This window comes from Buteo buteo, chromosome 22 (assembly GCF_964188355.1).
Source record: "Buteo buteo chromosome 22, bButBut1.hap1.1, whole genome shotgun sequence".
In the NCBI taxonomy this organism is placed as follows: Eukaryota; Metazoa; Chordata; class Aves; order Accipitriformes; family Accipitridae; genus Buteo; species Buteo buteo.
The window spans coordinates 4,089,233-4,111,556 of record NC_134192.1 but is presented as its reverse complement, the minus strand read 5'-3'; the positions used below and the strand labels follow the sequence as shown (position 1 = coordinate 4,111,556).

At 51.1% G+C, this 22,324-nt stretch overlaps 1 protein-coding gene across 4 annotated transcripts in view; it reads left to right on the top strand.

The window, feature by feature from the left end:
• Positions 1 to 17,070: 17,070 nt before the first annotated feature.
• The window catches only part of PAK3 (p21 (RAC1) activated kinase 3), an 80,911-nt gene continuing 75,657 nt past the window's right edge, over positions 17,071 to 22,324 (top strand). For all 4 annotated transcript variants that reach the window (XM_075053899.1, XM_075053897.1, XM_075053898.1 and 1 more), the window contains exon 1: positions 17,071 to 17,201. The gene's annotated coding sequence lies outside the window, so the exon portion shown is untranslated. The remainder of the gene's footprint in view (positions 17,202 to 22,324) is intronic.

The following is a 22,324-nucleotide window of genomic DNA, read 5'->3' as shown; positions in this document are numbered from 1 at the left end:
GTCAGGAGTGTGCATAACTCAGATGCCTTCCTGGGAGAGTTTAGGATCTAAGCCTCCTGCTTTGAGGTGGCTCTTTGCAAGATGAGTGTCTGTTTCTGGCTCCAATTATAAGGTTGTTTCCTGTGTGAAGGTGAAAAAGGAAACAGGAGGGGGTGACTGAACAGGGAGAGGACAGAAGGAAAGGGAAGGGAGAGGGGCACTGGGTGCTGTGATCTCAGGGAAGGCTAATGTGTATGTCTGTACAAGGTAATAAGAAGAGCTTGCCTTACCAGGCATTAATTGCAAGCGTAAAAGGATGAGTTTGGCTCCATGTCAACAACAGCCATGGAAGGTGAACACAAATCCTAAGCTGTGTGGCTCAGAGATGAAGTGGCTCTGCTCTTGCCAGAGCTTGTGTCAAGGAGACTTTATCTGAGTGTGACTTTGTTGCACTTCTGGGTATGTTTCATCCTCTGTACTCCAGTCCTTTGCTCCTCATCTCTCAGCAGCCTTCATATTACTTGTCACTTAGATTGGCATGTGCCCACTGTTGCCAGCTTCTCTAATTTTGCCAGACTTTTTTCATAAAGCTCCCATGAGTGTAATTATTGCCCTGATGAGAGTAGGTGCTGCGTGGCTCTCCTTCAGTGGGCAGAGCTCATATAGCATAGGGGCTCTGCTAAATCTCGACATTTTGGGGGAGCAAAATAAGCAATGGTGTCCAGCAAATGCTTTTGACTTGGGCCCTTTTAATGAAATATTCCTTTGTGCAAAGTGTGCAGGTTTGGGATCCCCTTGCTTCTCTTTCCCAGGAAAACTAGATAAATTAGCCATGTTTGTCCCCCAACGGCTATCACTGCAAGTGTGGTGATTAGGGATGAGATCACTTGTGGTAGAGCCATTCTTTCTGGCTCTCAGCACACTCTGCAAGGTACGTGGGCATCTGAGTCATGAGGTTTTCTTTGCAGCTGCATTTCTTAGAAACTGAGGTTCCAGGGGGCCAGAGAGTCTTTTGAGGAAGAAGCCAGTATATATATATATATATATGTTGGATGGATATTTTTTGCGCATTGATGTCTTCTTAGCCAGCTAGCAGAAGCATGACAAAGAATGTCTTGAGATCTCAAGTGTTTCCTTAACTGTTATCCTTTCCCTACCAGGAAAACATGTTCATTTTACTTAAACAATCCTTATAGCAGATTATAGAATGAATCCACCTGATTTATTTCCTGCAGCTGATAGGAACAGAGAGGTTGGGATACTGGAGAAGGTACAGACTTTTTCCCCTGCTAGGGATGGGACAGGAGCCAGTGGTACCTGTGTGCTCTGGGGTCTGGAGAGCTCCACACCCCACAAAGTGGCTTTGTAAAGGTTAATTAAGGGAGAAGGTGCCAGTAGATGGCACTCACGAATACACAACATTGTCTCAGGGTTTTGCAGGGCCACAATCACTTCTTTTGGGCATATGTCGCAAAAAGTGCAAAACACTGCAGCATTCACATGCTGAATTCACAGACACGGCTCCAAGGCAGGTGGCCAGTGCTGCAGTGAGCAGATAGCCTTCAGGTTGGTGAGCCCAGGAGGTGGGAAGGAGCAATTGCTGTCTGTTAGAAAGAAAACTGATGATGCCCCTGGATTTGATGGCCATCCTCATTCCCCCTGCCCCATTTCCATTCAGAGCAGTTCACCTTTCCAGGCTTTGTCGGTACAAGGACACTGGAGAGAGGTGCAGTGACGTAGGCCTGACAGTTCAGTGGTGGCAATTCTGCACAGCCAGTTTACTGCGGGGTCAAAATGATTTTTGCTTGGAAAATTACAAAGTAGAGCAGTTAGTATAGGAAGTAGAGTCCAAAGTACAGTGGATTATTCTGCAATGCTATTATGTACATGGGACTGGCTGTGCCTCTCAGTTTCCTGTATGTAGGGTAAGATTGATCTGTTTCTCTTTCTTTGTCTTATTTACATGAGGTTTAGGTAGTTCATGGAGTGGAGTTACTACAGATTGGCCACTGCTTGTGGGCCAGCACCCCTAAAGGAGGTACATCAGGGGACAGGGCAGATGCAGATGTCACCCTCCTTTGTGCCCCCTACAGGGCTGCAGCCCACCAGAGGTAGAATTTGGTTTCATATTTTTGGAGACAATAGAGGGAGGAAAATTCCTATGTTATATGTGAGCTCTTTTTGGTTTGGGGTTTGCATTTTTGAACCACAACCAAAAGAGCTCAAGGGCCATGAAGCTTGAGATGCTTTCAGTCCCAATGCTTTCTGACATTAAACCACTAAACAGCAAACGGGTGAGACCCTTCTCCTCCTGTCTCCTGAATCCATCCAGCTGATCCTGAGCAGATCACTTGGGTGCAAATGAAACACAGTTTCTTAGTCTCCTTCCTAGGGGACTGGTGTCGTCATGACTTTCCGCCTCTCCAAGGAGTGCTGAGGGTGGCAGTGACAGGAGACACAGGCTGGGGTGTGCAAGGCTGCCTGTCTGTGTCAGCTCTAGCTCTGCCCGCCCTGGGAGTGAGAGGAGTTAGGCTTCCAGTCGTGCCTGCCCAGTGCCCCTCTCCTTGGACAGACCTGTTCAGCTGCTGTCTGGTGCAACAAGTGGCCAGAACTGGGGCTTCAGGCTGCCAGCATTCATTCCTGATGGGGAAAGTAGTGACATTCAGCTTCCATTAGAAGACAAAAATGGCATCACAGGCCATCTGAGGGCACATTTTCAGGAGTCAGAGTGAAGGCAAAGTATGGGCTCTATTTCTGAGCCAGAAGAGCAGTCTGTTCCCGGTCCATGAGACTTGTCAGCCCAGAAATGATTAGTGAGGCAAAAGCAAAGGCCGCAAATCTCCTCCTGCCCAGCTCTGGTGAGAGAAGGTGATAAGGAATTCATTGTGCAACCGGGAGATAATTGGCAGCAGTAGCATGAAGCAATGCCAGTCCCTTTTGCCATAGCAATTGTCCAGACATTTTGTTCACAGCTGTAATTCACCTTGCTGCACAGTTGATCTGTTCAGGACCATGCACCATTTTGAAAAGAGCACGGCTGCCACGTAAAATCAAGCGGGATGGCACAATGGCTGTGTACGGGATTAAGTGTGAAAATCCATTTTGCTGGTGCAGGGCTTGGGAGAGGCAGGCAGTGAAGCGACTGGACCCCCAAAGGGCAAGTCAGCCTCCTCTCCCCTCTCTCTTCCCTCCCTGCAGACACTGGTAAGTGTAGCTAAGACTGTACAATCACTTAACTCCTTGTGAGGAGGAGAAGCTGGGCTCTACGTGCCTCAGCCTGAACTGACAGATCAGATCTCTTACGGGAGGTAGAGCCCATGTCTTGTGTGATGACAAGCTTGAAGGAACAGGGACTGGGTCTCTCTGATGATGTCTGCGTGGAAAAGTGAACAGAGAGCTTTTGGTTTAGTTGAAAGCCATACTGCCTGTGTCTTTCTTACTTTCTTCTGTGTTGCATGCTGCAGCCCAGGCTTAATGTGTCTGCCCTGTGCATAGGGAGAGTGGGATGAGGCTGTCTGCTGATGGCCTCGACTGTAGCTTGACCTGCAGGTGACAGGTCCAAGGAGACAGGGTGGCTAGGGTGACTTGGCTTGGCTAAGGTGGTCCCTTGGGACCTTCAGTCCAAGTTAATGGGAGCTGAAATGTTGTCGATGGGTGAGCCCCTCCTGCTTGGCAACATAGGTCTCTACTCACCAGCTTTGAGTCTGTGGCCATGTGTCACATTGTCCTGTAAAGAGTGAGTGTGCCCTGGAGCTGCCCAGCCCCACATCAGTCCCCGAGCTGTGCCCCAAGGAGCTGCTGTCTTCAGAAGTGGCTCCTTACCTGCCGTCTGCAGGGCTGTGCGCAGCCCTCTGGGATGCAGCAAAGACAGCGCTTGCTAGAAGGATAGTGCTTCTCTTCCTCTGATGATGAGGAATTTATCTGGCATTTCCTCCCCTGCTTTGCTGAGACTTTCTGAACTTCTGGGGTTTCCTTCCCTCACCATGGGACAGCAGTTATTCCTGCTGGGGCAAGCACCCATTGCCTCCCTAAGCAGTAGCTCTCCCTTGGGCTTTGCAAGATAATTGGCCTGTTTCCCTGGTGTGGAACCAGTGGCTGTGCAAGACAGCTAATGAGAAGAAGCCAGGGTAGCAACAAGATTAAAAATATGTATGAACAAACATCTTGTTTTGACTGCAAGGATGCACTGAAGCATAAGAATCTAGGTCCCGCAGTAAGCCAGAGGCAGACTGGATTGGCATTCAGACCGGCAGTTGCACAGTAAAGCAACACTGGTAGCACGGGAAAAGTGAGAGCAGGAGCGCAGTCTTATTTGCACTGGTGTAAACTGGAGTCATGTCATAGAATCACCTATTAAATTTGGCTGCATCTTGTTGGCTGGAATCCGGTGTGGATACATGGCGTCAGGAGAGCGGGCAGGATGCCACCAAATCCAGTACTGGCCTCTAGCTCTGTTCCTCTCTGCCTGTGGCCTCAATATGGGACGGTACCTTTCATTATACATGTTGTTCATATGGAGCCATTTTCTGCTTAACAGACACCAAGAGCAGGGAGGTGGATACTGAGTGTGGTGACCCCATCCTGGTGGGCTCCACGGGGCACTGGCAGAAGCAAAGCGTGACTGTCAGTGAAGGTGTCAAGAGTGACACAGAGGTGGAGTGGGTGCTCCAATGAAATGTTGCTTTTTCTTTCATGAAAAAAATAAAGGTATTTAATTTTAATTTCTATTTTAAGGGTGATTGTTCTTGGCTGGGTTGGGTCCCTGTAATACTTCACAAAGTGATTTCAGATAGTTGAAGGCTGTCAACACACCCCAGTCATTTTCCTCTCATGCAGTGAAGGATTTTTTGGGAGGAAGGTTTATGACATATCCTTGCATTGAAGCAGCTCAGACTAGCAGGGAAACTTATCAGCTAACTGCAAAAGCACTTTCATGACAATGAAGGCTATCTTGATACATTGGCTACAGCTGGCATATATGCAACCTGAAGAGTTGAAGGCTTGCTGTGAGATCTCTTCACAGAGAAATTCATTTGCTCACGGAAGGAGTCGGTTTCCCTGTTTATATGCTAGGTTTACCAGGGACCATAAATCCCTGAGCTTCGGATTTCATGAATACCAAAAGAAAGAAATATCCCGTGGAAGATGAGGGTTAGTGGAATAGATGGGCAACCGCACAGGTTTGTAGCCTTTGTGATGCATGAGAGCACCCGGACACCGTTGCTGTGTCAGGGATTCCCTGACCCCACGGGTGCTGCTTGGCTGCCCAGCCGTCAGCAGGCCTGAGGTGGAAGGGGAGACTGACCTGGCACAGCAGCAGTGCAGAACAGGTCGAAAGCTTTAATCAGTCCCCATCTCCAGTGGCATTGATGTCATGTGTTTATCTTGGAAATCAGACCCTCCAGCCCCATCCCATATATTAGCAATTCCAATAAAAATAATAATTGGATTCAGTCCATTGCATTTAACATTTTAATGTCAGCTGGGGATTTCTTCCTGATCCCAGCTCTTGATTAGGTGACATCTTTAAGCACCAGATTAATAAGCCTGACTGTATTCTCTGAACATCTGACTTTCACAGCCAGAGATGAGGGTTGAAATGTAGTGCTTGCTGCACTGTCGTGCTTTATATACTTGACTGAAGCTGGTCAAAAGGTCATACTCACGATTCTTGAAATATTTTTTCTTTTTACATTTGTTTTTTGATCTGAACTGGATGGAGAACAAAACTTTCCTAAATTTGCCATGAATTAAGTGTTCTCCCATCCTGTGGGTGCATGCTAAAATTGATGCTTTCTTGAGTTTTTAAAGAAGCTGGTCACTGAAAGTGATGTGAAAAAGTCTCCATATCTAAGACAGGTCTTGCCCTCTCCCTATGGACTGTCTTGGGTTGAGGGTCTCATGAACATATCTTTCCTTAATCTTGGGGCTCAAAACTCCTCTACTCTTCAGGTAAGACTTGTCAAACCTGGGTGGTTTTGTACACTGAAAAGCATTATTTTTAGAAGAAAAAAACCCCTATTTTGCCAGAAAACTCATGCTCCACTGCCTTCTGGGCTCTGAACTTACAATAAAGAGATTTTTTTCTGGGATTGTGGCCTTCTATCTTCAAACTAATGCTTGGTCCTGCCTATGCTGTGTCAAAACAGTCCTTAACTTTCTCAGTGACATGAAAGATCATGGAATGAACTTCTCCTTGGTGGTTGTACCTGCACACATGCTTAGCTGGGCAACCAGTCTTCACTATTTCTTATGGAGTTCTCTTTGTTGCCAAATAAAACCAAGAGTTTGGGGACAAATAGTAGTGAAAATCTGCTTGGCATGAACAAATCTATAAGGTCTCACATTTTATTGGCTGTGTCCTGCTATATAGTGAGCTACCAGTGCATGCAGACTTACAGGGGAGAAAGAGAAGGGAGGTGCTGGAAGGGTTCACGGACAGTGAGGAGAAGGAAAAAGGGAAGGGGAAGGAGAAGGGTGTATTCTCCTCTAAAGAAGTAACTGCACTGAGGATGTGTTGGAGGCAAGGTTGTGTTTTAGGCTGTAGAAGTTCCTCTTGGTATGTGTAAGTTTGTTTCTGGCACATTCTCCATTTACTGATGTGATGTGGTCAGTCTCACAAAGGTAAAAGTCCTTCCTCTGGAATAACTTCCTGAAATCTTGTTTGAAGTGTCTCACTAAATCGGGTTTCAGAGGTATCTTTTTCTTCAGCTGTTGCAAATTGTTTATATCACAAAGACAGTCTCAGCCCCGCTGCTCTAGCTGGTATTAGGCACGCTAAAGAAAAGAGGGGCACTTTACGCAGTGCAGTTGATGCTGGTCTGCTATAGCTGAGAGCCATTGATTCTTTAACCCAATATCAAATATTTTGCCTGGTCAGCAGCCAGAGTTTCTTGCATTTTAACTTCCCAGGTCACAACCCCAATAAGCTTGGGAAGGGTATTCTTTAAGTCAAGACACACATTCTCTATCATGCTTTTTCTAATTGTAAGGCTTCAGTCTAACAGGCTGGTGTGGGAGTGCTGTGGGAGTAAGATCACAGACAACCCTTGTCTCTAGTGTTCTAGCTGCTGGGGGGACACTGCCCTGAGCCAGCATGGTAGTAAAATCTGATTGTCATGGGATATTCTCCAGGCAATGAAGTCTTCATTCATGGAATGGGATCCACATAAAGATGTGTTTCTTCTCCAGGCCCTCTGGGCTGATGTTATTCCTGATACCTATGGTACCTTTGCATTGCAACATATTGGTAACCCGGTATTCTTCAGTACTCACAAGCGGTCATGCCATGCCGTGTGTTTGCCATCCATAGCACCTTTGTATCATTCCACTCATCAGTGGAGTTGCCGTAGCTGTGAAATCAAAATTCATACTGATCTAGTATGAGGTTAATTCTCAGATTCCCAACACTTGTTGTGGGAAAAGTGGATCTTCAAGAGAGATGAATGAGCAGGAGGAGCCACATGAAAATAAGGATCTGCTTTCATTTGTGGGGACAGGGGAAGGAACCACTAAAGATGAAAGCAGCATCAGCTGTCCCATCTGCTTTGAAGGAATAATTCAGACGCTCCCCGGTGATACTGTAGCTGAGGGCCTAGCATCTCTAAGGGGTACAAACCATTACGAGTTTGTCTGTGCTATAGGCCAGCCAGAAGTATGTCAACCCAGGCTTGGAGGCTGTATGACTGGGTCACCATGGGAGGATGCCCAAGCTGCAAGAGTTGTTTGCATGGATACGAACTTGCAGAGCCCCTGGTAGCTTTGCTGTTTTCACACTCTTAGGTGATGCCTTCATCATACGGTCCTAGTAGCTGAAATGCTAAAGGAAGGGTGGTAGTTCTAGGGGTTGAAAACAAGACAGAGAGTCTTTCTTCTTCAGGTTGTCTGTTCCTGGATGTATGTGAGTCTATCTCCAGCCAGTTTTGTAGTGCATTGCTGGCCCCCTGACAGGTTAGCTCCCTCCCTGCTCCCATGGAGCCTGTCTCAGGGCAATAGGGAAATCCTGGACTTCAGTGGCATCAGATTTTCCTGGTCTCTCCAGAATACTCTGAAGGCAGCAGGAGATGAGGGCTGGCAAAATTTTCCTGGCAGCTGCTTGACACTGCTTCTCTTCCACAGCAAACAGCACTCCAGTCTCCTGTATCTTCAGTCCAGAATCATCCCCCATGTGAAGTCTTTTGGTGATGGAGTGCAAAAAAGGTCTGAATCCCTGCCTAAACCCTTTCTGTTCCTGAAGCACAACTGCATTGAGTGGGAAAGAGCCAGAGAGGAAGATTTTTTTTATTGCAAACATGTCTGACTGAGAAACAGGCATTAAAAAATTTCAGTAGTGGCTTCAGTGTAAAAGCTGTTAATACCATTCATTTTCTAACAGCCTTATTGACTTTAATCAGTTCCTTTTTGTAAATCAGATAAACTACATACCTTCCCTTTGTATGTTACCTTCATGTGGTTGGTCTGGGATGCTGAGATGCTCTGGACAGTCACAGATTATATATTGGCCTCCATATTCAGCATCTCTAAAACCCCCAAATGTCAGGTACCACCAGTGGTTTACCCCTTTCAAATATGTACATTAAGGTAGGAGCTCAGCAGCTCTCCCTGCTGACACGTGTGTTCTCAGCACAGGGCTGAGCTCAGGTGTCGGAAGGGGACGGCTGTGCAGGCAGGGCTGCTCCACACTTACTCCACTTCAGTGTTGCAGTAATTAGTCTTAATGATTACATCGAGGTGAATGTAAATTAAAACCCCAGATCCAGATGCTGCTACAGTGTGGCTAAGCCTGAACGTAGTCTCTATAATGGTGACATTCCATCTCTTGAGCCTCTCTGTTTTGATGTCTCCCAGCAGGCACAAGAATCGGTGTCGTTCCTGTTCACAAGTAGCTGGGGAAAAAAATGGAGAATGACTTGTGTAAAAATCTAGTATGTTGGCAAATGCTTTTCAGTTTGAAACAAAGATAAACAGCTTGGAGAATAGTTTTTATATGTCTCGCCCAGCTCTAGATATTTTACAGGTTGCAAACTGAGGCACAGTGATGTGTGGCTGTTCCAGTGAAGAATCGATGTTGAATGACAGCTATTTTTCGAGGAGAAGATAAATTTGCTGCATTTGCCCATCTCGCTGTGGTGGTTTTACTGTCAGATTTTGCCCTTAAAGCATACAGCAGCATAGTTATGTATATCTGTTCCTAAATGAGAAGTAATTCTCACCTCTGCTGAGACATTGTAGTGCAGGGGGTTGTGCATGGTCACGTATCAGTAAATCTGGTGTTTGTGCTGGACCACGGCAGCTTGGCCACGGTCCCCTGGGTCTGCGGTAACACACTGTGTCTCAGAATCTTATTCTCTGATACCAGGAAGGACTGGAAACTATTCTGTGCTGTTTAGATAGGTAGGGTGAATCTTGGTTTTCTCAGGCCTGAGAGCAGATTGAATTCAACATCTGTAAGCAGGTAAAATCCAGCAGGCAGCTGGGTCGTCTTCGCTTGTGTTCAGTCAAAGGTGATGTTCCCCATGAAGGAGGATGGGGACAGGACAGTCAGCATTGGACTTTACAGGGGTCTTCTGAAAAATTCTGAATCCTGTTCCTGTTTCTGCAGGAAGCTGTGATGTGTTCTGTTTACAAGCTGTGTTAAGGTAGGGCTTGATATGTTTAAGCTGTTAGTCCTGCTACTCCTGTTGGAATGTGATTTAAATTGCAGTTTACAAAAAAAAAAAGGACCTGGGAATGACACTGGAGATCCGTACAAGGCAATGTTACTGGGAGGTTCGTGCACAGCTGCTACTGAGCTGCTGCCCAGCCCTGGGCTGCTGTAGCAGCTCTTTGCCTCAGTTTCCCCTCTGCCAAAACTGGAGGAGCAATGCTGCTGGGCTGTACAGCCTCTCATGGGGAAGAATCACTAATTACAGCTCGGGCAGTATTTCAGAGCACAGGTTTAAGGAATATTGGCTCGTATTGTTTCCCTCTTGCAAAACCCTATTCCAGGGTGGGGATTTCCTTGTAGACATTCCTGTCCCTTTGTTCCTTTCTGAGAGAGGCAGAATTTGTGCACCCGGTGCCTAATATTAATCTGAGAGTATTTCTGTTATATGTAATCAACTATATCTCTGTCTTAGCTTTGAATTTTATATCACACACATCCCCACAGTAGGAGAGCAGTACATTCAGTTTTACTAGTTCCTGGAGGTGGATTATATCCCACTTGATTGTTTACAACAGTTGTGAAGTTTCAACAACATTTTAATGAGATGTAGCAGTGGTATATTAAGAAATGTGTCTATTAAATGCAGTCTTTAGTAGTTGATTGGTATTTAATTGGCATGTGTTAATATTCTTATTACATCTCAGTTAAATCCACAGTTGAAGCATTAATTTTGAGTAGGAAAATTATGATTTGAGGTAAAAATATAAACTAAAATAAAAATACAGCTGCTTTTAATATGAAGACTTTATTAATAAAGTCTTACACTGACTTAAGCAACTGTTTACAGTAGGTATTTTTAAAACAGATGAAGATATAAAAGAAACGTTCTGTCAATTATTGCTGTAAGATTCATAAGGAGTTATGTATGGAGTAAATTCCATCTCCTCTTAGGAAAGATTCAGACTTCATCATTTTGCAGGGAAGTTTTTTTTCAAAAGTGTGTTCCTTCATGTGAATGTGGGCATTCTTCTCCAGGGATCTGGTCTCGGGGATCAGCAGTTTGGCAGCTGAGCTTCTCCAAGCTGTGGTGTGGTCACCATCCACAGAGGTTTCAGACTGTAGTACCCCAACCCACTGTTACTGCAGTCAGTGGTAGATATCTTGCAAGTTTGTTGAGAACAGGGTGAAACCCATGTTTCAGAAGGACGAGGTGAAGGACAAAAAGTTTCCTGGGGCGAGAAGACAGCGCATGTGTAGATCTCAGGGGAAGACGCTGTGTCGGGTGCCTCGCGTGATCCCCCAGGCTCAGTCTCCAGTAATGACAAGGGCACATCTCTGTCCTGTCTTGTCATTCTTGGACCTGAGCTGAGAGGATCCTCAGGACAGCAGTCATGCATGAATTCTCTTTGAATGAGCTGCATTTGCTGCCAGTCCCTGCCCTGCCCTGTGCGAGGTTTGCACTACATGCACTACACTACTTCCCAGTGGCCCGTGGTGTGGCAGCGGGAAGGCATTCTAAACATTCGCAGAAGTTACCTGCAAATGGGGTAAACTAAGGCACAGAGCGGTTCAATGACTTACCCTCAGATGTTCAAAGACTGACCCTGAGAAGTAGCATGCGAGGCCAGCGGCACGGTGGGAAAAGGCCTCTGCGTGCCAGCCTCGCCGTGTCACTTGTCCGAGCCTGCGTTACTGCCCCGCGCTCGCGTGAGCCCCGGGCACCTTCACCGCTCGGGGACTCGAGTCATTCCTAAGCAGCACTTGTGTGTCCTCCTCGCTCTGTCTTTGCTTGGATCTCGGCAGATCCCAGATCCCACAGCTGAGCAGTTGGGACCCCCTCACTGCTGGCAGGCAGCCCGCCTGGTTCCCATCGCTACGTGCCGGTAGGTGGTTCCTGTCTAACGAAGCTCCTTTCCAAGGGAGGCTGTTGACGTGCTCCAGCATCGCCAGATGGTCCCCTTACCTCTTCTGCTCTCACGCTCCCTCGGAAACATTAATGATCCCTAAACCTCTCTGATGGAGGGGCTCCTTTTTGTGACAACCTCATTACGTGGTTATCAGGAGCTGCCACTACCCAGGTTGTCACGACAACCAGCCTGATTCAGAGCCGCTGGGAAAGGTCTGAACCTCAGGCAAATACCCAGCCCCAGCTCCCAGCAGATGCTCACCCGCAGCCAATCCGCGGGGCGCTGGGAAACCATGACATCATGGGCCAAGCAGGCCCCCAAATTTAATTGTTAGCTTTCAGCGTCCCTCCGTGTCCCTTTCCCCCCGCTGCTCCCCACATCAGTCCCCGGTGCAGCTAAGCCGGTCCTGCCGTGGCCCCGCTTCGAGCCGCTCCGGAGCTGCCTGGGCTCAGCCGGGCTGGCAGGGCTGGCGGAGGGGCCCCCTGAGCCCCCCCCACGTAAGCCAGCCTTGGCCAGGAGCAGGAGCCGTGGTGGGCGAGCGCTTTCGCCTCGGCGGTCTGGCGCAGGCAGAAAGCGCCAGGGTAGCGTAATACCCACGGCTGTTAGGAGCCAGAATAGGTAACTACTTATTGCGGTTTTGTTAATGGGGACGGGAGTTAGTCGTCAGAGTTAATTTTATCTGCAGGACGAGCTCTCTGGCAGCTACCACTAAGTATGGAGATTAATGGGATCCTCAGTCCCCCCTTTCTCATGAAAACCTACTGACACCCAATTACCAGTCACGCTGTATCGCTCAGATTGTGTCATGTTTGCCAGCAAGGTGAGATAAATGCAGCAGAACCAGTTCTGTCGAGGATGGAGAATGTGTCCACCCTGCTGCCTGCTGAAGCAGAGGGGTTTGTTCAGTGGCCTTGTGACCTCACCAGGGTGTATCTACCTGAGCCACCTCTGGAACTGCGTGCCCCATTAATGTTACATCCTACGTAGTACTGACCGAGGTGTCCTGCAGATGTGCGGCTGCAGAGCTTTCCTGAATTCCTGCCCTGCTTGAGCACATTCCCTGTGAAAGCAGGATCAGGCAGCTCTTTGAAGGGAATTGTCTTTTTACTCAAGAAAGACTTCTTTTTTAAACTTCCTGGCCATCCCAGCTAAGCGTACATTTGGTTTCTGACAACGCTGCTGCTTGGTCTCTTTTACTGAGACGTTTAGCGTTGCACACCCCTCTGCCACAGGGAAGGGTGCTGGTAGTTTCAGGCAGTGGGAATCTGCAGCACTGCAATCAGTTTGGGAGGGTCTGTCTGATTAGATCTAAAAGGTGAGGTTATGTGGCTTTTGGCTTCTGAAGTCCTCAGGCGTCTTTCAGAGGAACAAAGGCTACGAGAAGGCTATTTGTTGCTCAGAGCTAATATTTCTTTCTCTTTCTTTTGCTTTGCTGCGTTAGCTACCTAGCCCTGTATTTCCATGGGGCTGCATCTTCAGGGAGGAGTTGTCCCTGGGCCACTCTTGGCTGGAGGTGCCACACAGAGGGGCTGGGGAGCTTGTGCACAGCCCAGCATGGAGACACTCCAGCACCAATGGTCCTGATCCAGGCAGTCCTGCCTTTTTTAGCACACGAGAAAGGAGCTGTTGGGGCTGGTGATGGACCTGGTCCAGCCAGGTCCCTCCCCCTGCTTCTCAGACTCTGAAAGCATTGAGCACTGGGGCTGAAATTAGGGCAGCTTCTGAGGTTACTTTTGCAGGATAAGACCCTTGCTCAGAGACCTAGCTGGCTCCTGAAAAAACAGGGTTGAGGCAGGCCCTGCGGGTCAGGAGGCTGGACCTCGTGGGCGTGCAGACTTGCGAAGCATTTCCAACTAGCTTTGACACCCATGTGACAGTCACACAGGATTGACATCTAGCAGGGACCGGCCTGCTTTCCCGTGCCTTGTGGGGACAAAGCCGGCACCCTGTCCACGTCTGGGCTGGATCAGGCTCAGCAAGACTTTGCAGGTCTGGCCCAGCCCAGCCCATCCCAGGTGTCGGACCCGTGGAGCAAGTCCAGCTTGCACTGCCGAGCCCTGCGCCCCGCGCCCCGGGACTGTGTGGGTGCCCTGGCCGTGCAGTCACTTGGCTTTTTCCCTCTCCCAGCAGTGTGCCATGAGCAATGTGCCCGTTGTCGGCACACCTGGCTGGTCACAGTGTGCGGAGGAGCCCTCCAGCTCCAACGGGGTCAGCCTCATGTACGGCTGAGGTGAGGGGCAAGAAATCTCTGCGGTTTGGGCAATTTCCCCTTTCTGGCGTTTGCCTTTGCTTCCTTTCTTTGTCTCTTTTCCCAGGAAGGTATGGGACAGGCATGGGGCATCAGCTTCCTATGAGGCATGGGACAGTCAGCTTCCATCCAGTAGCTTAAAGATAGCTGGAGAACCCCAGAAGGCTGAAATAGCACAGGTTCAAGGGCTTTGTGGTCTCCAGAGGCCAACCCAAAAGGCACAGACTTTTAAAAATCCTCTGTGATTTTCAGGAAAAAACTCCACCGTGCACAGCAATGTTTGCGAGGTTTTCTTGGCTCCCAAGAGAGTCATAACTTCGGACCAGGCTGAGAGTAAGGGATCTGATCTTGCTTTTTCACCATGTGCAGTCACGGAGTCAAGTTTCTGCTCTTTCACAGGGGAAAGGAAGCTGAAACTCTTCCTTCATCTGCTCTCGCCCAGCCTTTGGCAAAGTCAGCCAGAACCCAAGGCACCAGGCTTGGTGTCTCAGAGAGCCTGCAGTTTTCTCATAGTGCTTGTAAGCATAGTTTTGCTAATAGTTTATGCTAAAACTATGTTTTAGTTGTACTTTTGAAAATGAATGCAAGTGATTCACCTGCAGATTCAGTCCTAACATTTGTAATTGCCTGACTTGGTGGTCTGTCTGCAGCTTTTCCTTGAGCTGCGTCCCTCCTTCGGAAGCCTGTGAGCGGGGCACACGCCTCACGCTGCCTGTGGTGTGCTGGGCTGTGGGGCTGGTAAATAACCTACCGTTCTGTGTCCAAAGCAATCCGGAATAATTTTTACTCTGGAGGTGTCCTTTCCAACTCTGTGGCCTGTTTTTAAACAGCAGTTTGCAGCAGCCAGTGTGGTTTGTAGGTGTGCTGGTTTTGGCTGGGATAGAGTTAATTTTCTTCACAGTAGCTGGGATGGGGGCTATGGTTTGGATTTGTGCTGAAAACAGTGCTGATAACACAGGGACGGTGTAGTTACTGCTGAGCAGTGCTTACACAGAGTCAGGCCCTTTTCTGCTTATCGCCCTGTTCCACCAGCGAGGAGGCTGGGGGGCACAAGAAGTTGAGGGGGGACACAGCCGGGACAGCTGATCCCGACTGACCCAAGGAATACTCCAGACCATACGATGTCATGCTCAGCAATATATATGGCTAGGGGAAGAAGAAGGAAGGGGGGGATGTTCGAAGTGATGGCGTTTGTCTTCCCAAGTAACCGTTAGGTGTGCTGGAGCCCTGCTGTCCTGGAGATGGCCGAACACCTGCCTGCCCATGGGAAGTGAATTCCTTGGTTTGGTTTGCTTGCACGTGCGGCTTTTGCTTTACCTATTAAACTGTCTTTATCTCAACCTTGAGTTTTCTCACTTTTACTCTTCCGATTCTCCCCCCCATCCCGACACGGGGGCAGTGAGCGAGTGGCCGTGTGGTTCTTAGTTGCTGTCTGGGATTAAACCACAACAGCAGGTATGGCCCCTCAGCCCTGAAGGGCTAGGTGAGCCTGCAAGGACCCCTGGCAGCTTCTTCAGCCACATTCCTTTCATCACCGCAGCTGGGGGACATTCCCCTAAATCTTTGCACAGACTTTGAAGGGGGAAAAGCTGGGCCAAAGCCTAAGCCCTCTGCAAACTACCCTGTCGTGGCTGAACAAGGGGGAGTGTGTCCTCTGCAGGGGCCACCCCACCTGCTTGTCCCAAGCCCCCTTGGATGCGCACCGTGCTGTCACTGGGGTGGACACTATGGGCAGCAGAGAGTGGAAGGTGCCTCTTCTTCCACCATCGAGGGACAGCAGCCTCGCAGGGTCGCTGCTGACCTGAGAGGATCCCAAGAGTCATCTATCCACAGGGGTATTTCTCTACAGGGATGGAAACAGCACTGACAACTTGCTCCACGGCTTGACTGTGGTCACTGCAGAGCCAGCTGGCCAAGTGATAGATTTGACTCGTACTGGGGAAGAAAACCTTGACGAGCCCTCAGCGTACGGCAGGAAGGGACGGCGGTGATTCAGTAGGGGCTGCTTGTCACGTCAGTGTTGACTGGGTGACTCAGTGCGCTTTTGCTTCGGGAGATCCTGTCCTTTGAACGAGCTGTAAGGCGACAGTGTGACCACTCGTGGTCAGAGAAGATCACGTGCCGTGTGGTGGGGCTGGGAGGGTTTGTTATCTCCTCTTGGGTAATTACATGGGACCTGCCTTACCTTTGGCAACAGCAGCCAGCAGAAGGTAAGCCTTCATTTCTCACCCGTGGCTGCCGCGTAATGCATTATTAAACGCTACCTTGTGCCTCTCCCTCAGGAAAAAAAACGAAAAAAAGGTCAAAGATGTGCCCATCTTGGGATGTAACAGCACGGCCCTTTCCATAGCCGGCGGGGCCCGGGCAGGAGAGCGGCTGGCAGAGCCGCCTGCCAGCCCCCGGAGCGGGCACAGCCCCGGCGAGGGGGTCAGCTCCCAGCAAGGCTTGTGCTCCCAGCCCCGCATTGCTGCCATGTCCACGGCCCCAGGGGCTCTGTAAAATCGGTCATGTTTGTCTGTGGATTTTTTTTTTTCTTTTTTTCTGGGAATTTTGTAAACGTGAGGTCATCCTCCTCAAACCAGGGTCTGTTTCTACTTTTCAGACCTTTCATGGAGGATTTGAACTTGCGGGTTCGGGAGAGGCAGGAGCGGGACCACGCTCTGCCTCGGGGAAGCGTAATTCTGGATGGAAGAAGGAGAAGGGGAAGGCACCCACTGTGGAAAAGGAGGGGTTTCTTCTGGTGCATTTGGGGATCTTCGCAGGGAAGCGCCCTCTTTGCCGCAGGAGTGGCCGGAGCTGGTCGCTTCAGCCTTGCTCCTGGTGGGTTTCTCCCACGTCTGGGTGCTGACGGGAAAAGCCCACGGGCTGTCACATGGCAGACGTCATTTGGGGGGGAACCCGAAATTTCACGGCGCATTTCCTCCTCCCTGCGGACGAGGAGCAAGGAGCGTTACGATGCCTTTCAGGACACCTTTCGGTACCAGCCGGCTGCCGGTCCCCGCCTCCCAGGTGCCCGCTCAGCCCTGCCGCGGCCGACCCACGCCGGAGCGGGGAGACCCGGGGGGAGGGTGGTGGCGGGGGGAACGGCACACACGGACCCCCCCGCGCCGCGCTTTCCCCACTCCGCTGCCTTGAACCACAAGATTTGCCCCCGCGCTCCGAGGGGGCCGCCGCAAACCGAGCGAGCGCAGCCAATGGGCGAAGCGGGCGGCGGGTTGACGACACAGGCTGGGGCGCGGCGGCGCGGCCCGCCGGCGCGCCCGGCGATTGGCGGACGGCGGCGGCGGCGGCGGCGGCGGCGGCGGGCGGGCGGCAGATGGGCTGCGCCCGGGGGTGGGGGGGGCGGGGGGCCCGCGGCGGCGGCGGCGGCGTGAGGCCGCGGCGGGGGACGGCCGGTGCAGCATGACAGCGGGAGCTCCAGGTAACGCCGGGCTCTGCGCCGCCGCCGGGGGCTGGGAGCGGCCTGCCGAGCTTCGCCCGGGGCCGCTCCGCGGAATGCGGTGCCCGTGGCCGTCTGTGCGGGTTCCCCGTCTCTTCGCGGAGGGCGGGGAGGGGAGCCCCGCCGGGCCGTTGCGGGGGGGGGGTGCGCGGCCGAGGGGAGGGCCGGGCCGCTGCGGTGGCGGGGTTCGTCTGCGTGTCTGGGGCTCGTCTGCCGTTCCGTGACACCTGTGTTACCGGGCGGCCTCCGCGCCGGCTGTAAATGGAGACCGGTGTCCTGCGGGAGGGAACTCCCGGCGCGGCGGCGCGCCGCAGAGCCTCCGTCGGGTCTGAAGTTGTGTCAGCGCCGACACCGGCCATAAAGGCTGCCGTGGTGCCTGTGTTCCCCGTCTTCCAACAATGCGGTCTTCTGGGCTGTGCTTCTGCAGAGGAGTGAGAAATTCTGGGCTATAAATAACTCGGCCTTTTTTTTTTTTTTTTTTTTTTAAATACTCTTTATTGGCAACACGCATCCGATTGACCCCTTTAAAAACGCCTGCTAAGTTTTTCCCGAAATCCGGTCGGGGAAGGGTGGTCTCTCCCCGGCACATGCATGGTGGTGCCTGATGCCACACGGGAGCTGGTCCCCGTGCTGGGTTATCCCTTTGTCCCAGACTTGTACACCAGCCAGCCGGGGAAGTGCTCCAGCGTGATGTCTGGCTGCTCCAGGCTTCCCTCCTCCAGCGGGGGATGCGCTCAGCACGAGTGCCCCCTTTTTGGTCATTCAGACAGTTTTTGGATCCAGTTTTCACTGGTGCCAGAAGTGAACCCTGTTTTAAATCCAGCGATGTTATTTAATGTAGAAGGTTGAGGGAATTCAGGCAGTAAATGCCACGGCTTCAAAGTGAGCAACGTCTGAAAGAGATTGTGGGCCTGAGCTGGAAAGAGCAGGGCTGTTTCTGGACTCGCAACCCCAGAGGGTGTCGGGGCGTTGGATCTTGTCTCTCCCCGCGTGGCTCCGTTTGCCGGGGTGGGCGCAGCGTGCCTTAGGGGTGAACGGCCTGGTTATCTGTGTGGAGAGTTTGGCAGACGGCCCTGAAAGCTTTATTCCCCTCACCTCCCTGATGCCCCACCTGCCCAAATCTGACGCCGCGCAAAGATTGCGGGAGAGGGGAGTCCGCTTTTTGTTTTCCTTCTGGGCATGGTTGGCGGTGATGTTCAGCACCGGGAACCAGGAGGCTGGAGATCAAAATGGGGTTTGCTGAGCGAGTTTCGGGCTGACATGAATCACCCCAGAGTGAGGAGGAGGAGGAGGAGGACGGGCTGTCGGGAGGGCTGGGGGGAGGCTGCAGGGCCCGAGCCAGGCTGCTACCTGCCTGCCTGAGGGAGGGAGAGGGAAGGAGATGCTGCGGCCGGAGGGGATGATGAGATGAGATCTTCTCCCCTGGCTCCTCCTCTTGTGTGAATCCACCTTCTCGGTGGCTGTCAGGCGGGGAGGAGGGGGCCTGGGGACAGCCGCGGGGGGACTGGAGCAGCCCCGGAGGAGGAAGGCCGCTGTGCTGAGGGCCCTGGGGGGCAGCGGGGCCGGCTGGGACCCCGGAGGGGCAGCAAGCGGCTGGGGAGCGCGGCAGGAGAATGGGGGTGAGGACATGGCCCCGGCCAGGGCGACCGCCCGGGGCAGCTCGCAGCGGGAGGGGATGCCAGAGGGGACCCCGGTGTCCCCCGAGCAGGAGTTGGTGCGGGGGGCTGCCGGCAGAGAGCAGGCCATCCGCGCAGGAGTGGCACTGGGGATTTTCAAGCACCTTTGCCCCGTCTCTCGTGGAAGTGGGGCACATGGCTGGCAGAGGAGCCTCGTGCTTCTGGGAAAGGTGTTCAGTCACAGGTTACCCAACGGCGTGAGCAGAAAACGAAGTAAATCAGGAATCGGGGATAATTAGTTCTAGGCCTGGGAAGTGGGCTGGTGGGTTGTTCAAGGCCGGGGAGTGAAGGTTGCCATGATGGGTTATGTGCATGAAGGGGAAGGATTTCCCTGAGCCTGGGTTTTCTGCCGTGAGCACAGGGCTGGCGAGGGACAGCGATGCTTGTGGCTGCGTTGGTTGGAGCTGCCTTCCTTGAGCGTGGGACTGGGCAGAGGAGCTGGTGGCAGGCGCGGTGCGGGGGGCTGTGTTTGGGGGGTGGCTGGCTTCACGGGTGGGGGGCTGCAGGCAGCTGCCTCTGGGCTGCAGAGGAGTTTGTGCTCTGAACCGAGACCTGCATGGGTGGTATTTCTTCACTGAGCGACTCTGGATAACTAAAAGTAAGTCTCAGTAGCTCCTGCGAGCCCTGAGCTCCTGTTACAGGATTAAGTTTCCAGTCTCATAGGCCACCGCTTGCAGCAGCAACAGTTCAGGAGGCAGCTGTGGCAGCAGTGCCGCAGGAGGCAATACCCAGGGTGAGCTGCTTTGGTTGTCACAGGCCCTGTGCTTGGCCTTGATCACCTTGGGGCTTTAGCACAAGCATGCCAGCTTCTTGTAGGGAATGTCTGAGGGGGCTTTGTGACCTCTAAACTAACAAGCCCCACGGGACTGTGTAGGGGCGTCCTGCAGAAGCTGGCAAGCATTTTGCTGTTTACTACAGCGAAGAGGACTTTACCTCTCCAAGTAGACCGTTCACTGGGAAATTTCTCTGTAAGGATCTGACCAAAACTCAGTATTTAAAAGTATGTGGAAGTTGGAGTCCAAATTATCCTGCGCGTCCTGAGCCAGCTCGCAAGGTCTGGAAAAGCAAAGTTTGGCACAAGAGGTCACCTTCCTCCACCCCCCGTATTTCTTTGCAACTTTTGTGCGTAAGGTTACAGGGATAGGTGAGACAAATTCAGCTCTGCAACATACTGTTCGCCATAACAAACCCAGCTCCTGTGTTAGCTATCTCCTGGCCTGGCAGCATTTGCTCCTAGAGGAGAGCTGGTTTGTGGTGATAGTCCCATTTCAGTTCCTGTTCCCTCTGCCTACAAGCTTTCTCCTCTTTTTATTTTAATACTTTAATTGTGACTGTGGATCCAAGTGTTCCTGGAGCTGCCGGTGTTCTGGGATCAAAAACAGCCTGGAAGCTGGAGGTCTTTCAGATCTGCCTTCAACTCCTCCTTCATTTTAGCCGTGTCTGCACACAGAATGGGTCACAGGGGAGATGTTGCCAGATTCGGCTTCCGATTCTGCTCTGGTTGGACTCCCTGTGACTTTGGGACATTCACACTGCTGTCAGTTTGTGCCTAGCTGGTTTGAGTACTGATTTCTGTTCCTTGCTGTGCTACGCAGTGGGCAGGTGGGAGCTCACTGTGATCTTCCTCTTTCATTACCTGCCTTAGCTCCTGCAAAAGGTGCTTGAAGGTTTTCTCCCAGGAACTTAATGGGCAGGGGGAACAGAGTGAGTGGGTGGGGAGGGCAGCAACACGAAGTGGAGAGAGAAACGTGAATTAACTTTCACCTGCAGAAATAAACCTTTCTACTCGCCAGTACTATTTTGCGTTTAGCTAGCATTTTCTCCCTGCAGCTCTATTTTGCTTTTTACCTTTCAGACATAATTAGTTGAGCTTACGTGTCTTCTGTTTCTTCTATGTGTACTGTGATTTGTCTGATACTTGAAGAATGGCATTAGGCTGAGTGGTAATTGGTAGGTCTCACTGGGCCTCGGTCAGCACAGGTGGAGATGCTGATGTGAATGTCTTGTCTCAGACCTGCTGTCGCTGGTGTGTCTCCTGCCCCTAGCAGTAATTCTATAATGGAAAAATACGACAAAAGAATCTGTGGTTTGCTCGTGTCTTGTCTCAGTGCTTCGAGTTTTGGAGATCTTTTCCAGGTGAACGTCAGCAGCTGTGGCTTGTGCGCAGCTGACAGCAAATGCAGGGTATGCTCTGTTGGGGATGGCAAAGGGACTTTTCATTTTGCATGTTTGATTGTCCGGGTGCAACTTAGCTCTGGCATGGCCCTGTTTATGAGTTGGCCTGCTGGGTTTCCTGAGACAGGAGACTGGGCTGCAAGGTGGCCCTCACCTCCACGACCAAGTGGTGTGAGACATGGCAGGTGGGTACCCCTTGCTGTGGGCAAGCAGCATGGCATCCGCCCAGTCAGTCCGACCGATTGTCATCCAAGAAGCCTCTGATCTTGTTGATGCGGTCTCCTGTCCCCAGCTACTGGAGCTCTTGACCCCAGGAAGCCCTGGGCGGGGGACAGGCGGGCCTACAAGCGCTCCAGGTCTTCTGGCTCCTGGATTGGGAGGATCCTCGTGTCAGCGTATGCCACCAGCCCTACCTGCCGGTCTGGCTCTCAGAGCATCGGGCTAGGTGCACCTCTGGGTACTCCGATGTCCAGTCTCGTATCTTCTTTTCTAGAGGCAGACTTAGAAATGTCCCTCTTAAAACAGGGCCCTGTCCTGTTCAGTTGAGAAAGCTCTGCCATGAATGTTGCTTAGCATGAGCAGATGTTTTCTGTTGGTTTGTCTTACTCTAATGACTTATCATCATGACTGTGTGCATTAAGTATTCAAGGGTAAAATAGTGTTGTTGTATATTCAATGGGCTCATTTCCCAACGTTATTTTTTATTGTCAATTGCTCATCTAGTAGTGTATTGATAGATGCAACTGACTCTTGACTGATCCGGGGCAAAGCACTTCTCTGCCCTGGAGTCTGTGCTGGCAGTTACATGGTTTGAATAGTTTGAACTGCTTCCATGTGGTAATGCTGGTTTTTGGGCTCTCTGTGTAGTACAGGTGCAGGACGCTCCAATACAGCACTGTGTAAGGCTTGCAAATGGCAAAGTTAAGGTTGGATACACCTCCTTCACTCTGTCTGCTCTGGTCATGTGTACTTTTTTATTGCTGTCAGAAGCAAATTAAAGCAATTTGGATCCCAGAATGTGTGTTCAAGGAGTCTTTGGGAAAGTTTTACGTGTTTCTTCATAATCCTAAGGGCAAAAGTGTGCTTCCTCAGAGAAATGGAAACAAAGATTCTGATACGACCCCTTGACTTCTGAAAGCAATACCTTGCACGTGGACTAGTGATAGCTGTGCTTTGATCCAGCTTGCTCTACACGCATGTGCTTGGCTTTTCCACAAGACAATGTACTGCAATGTCATTTTTGTCCAGCCTTAG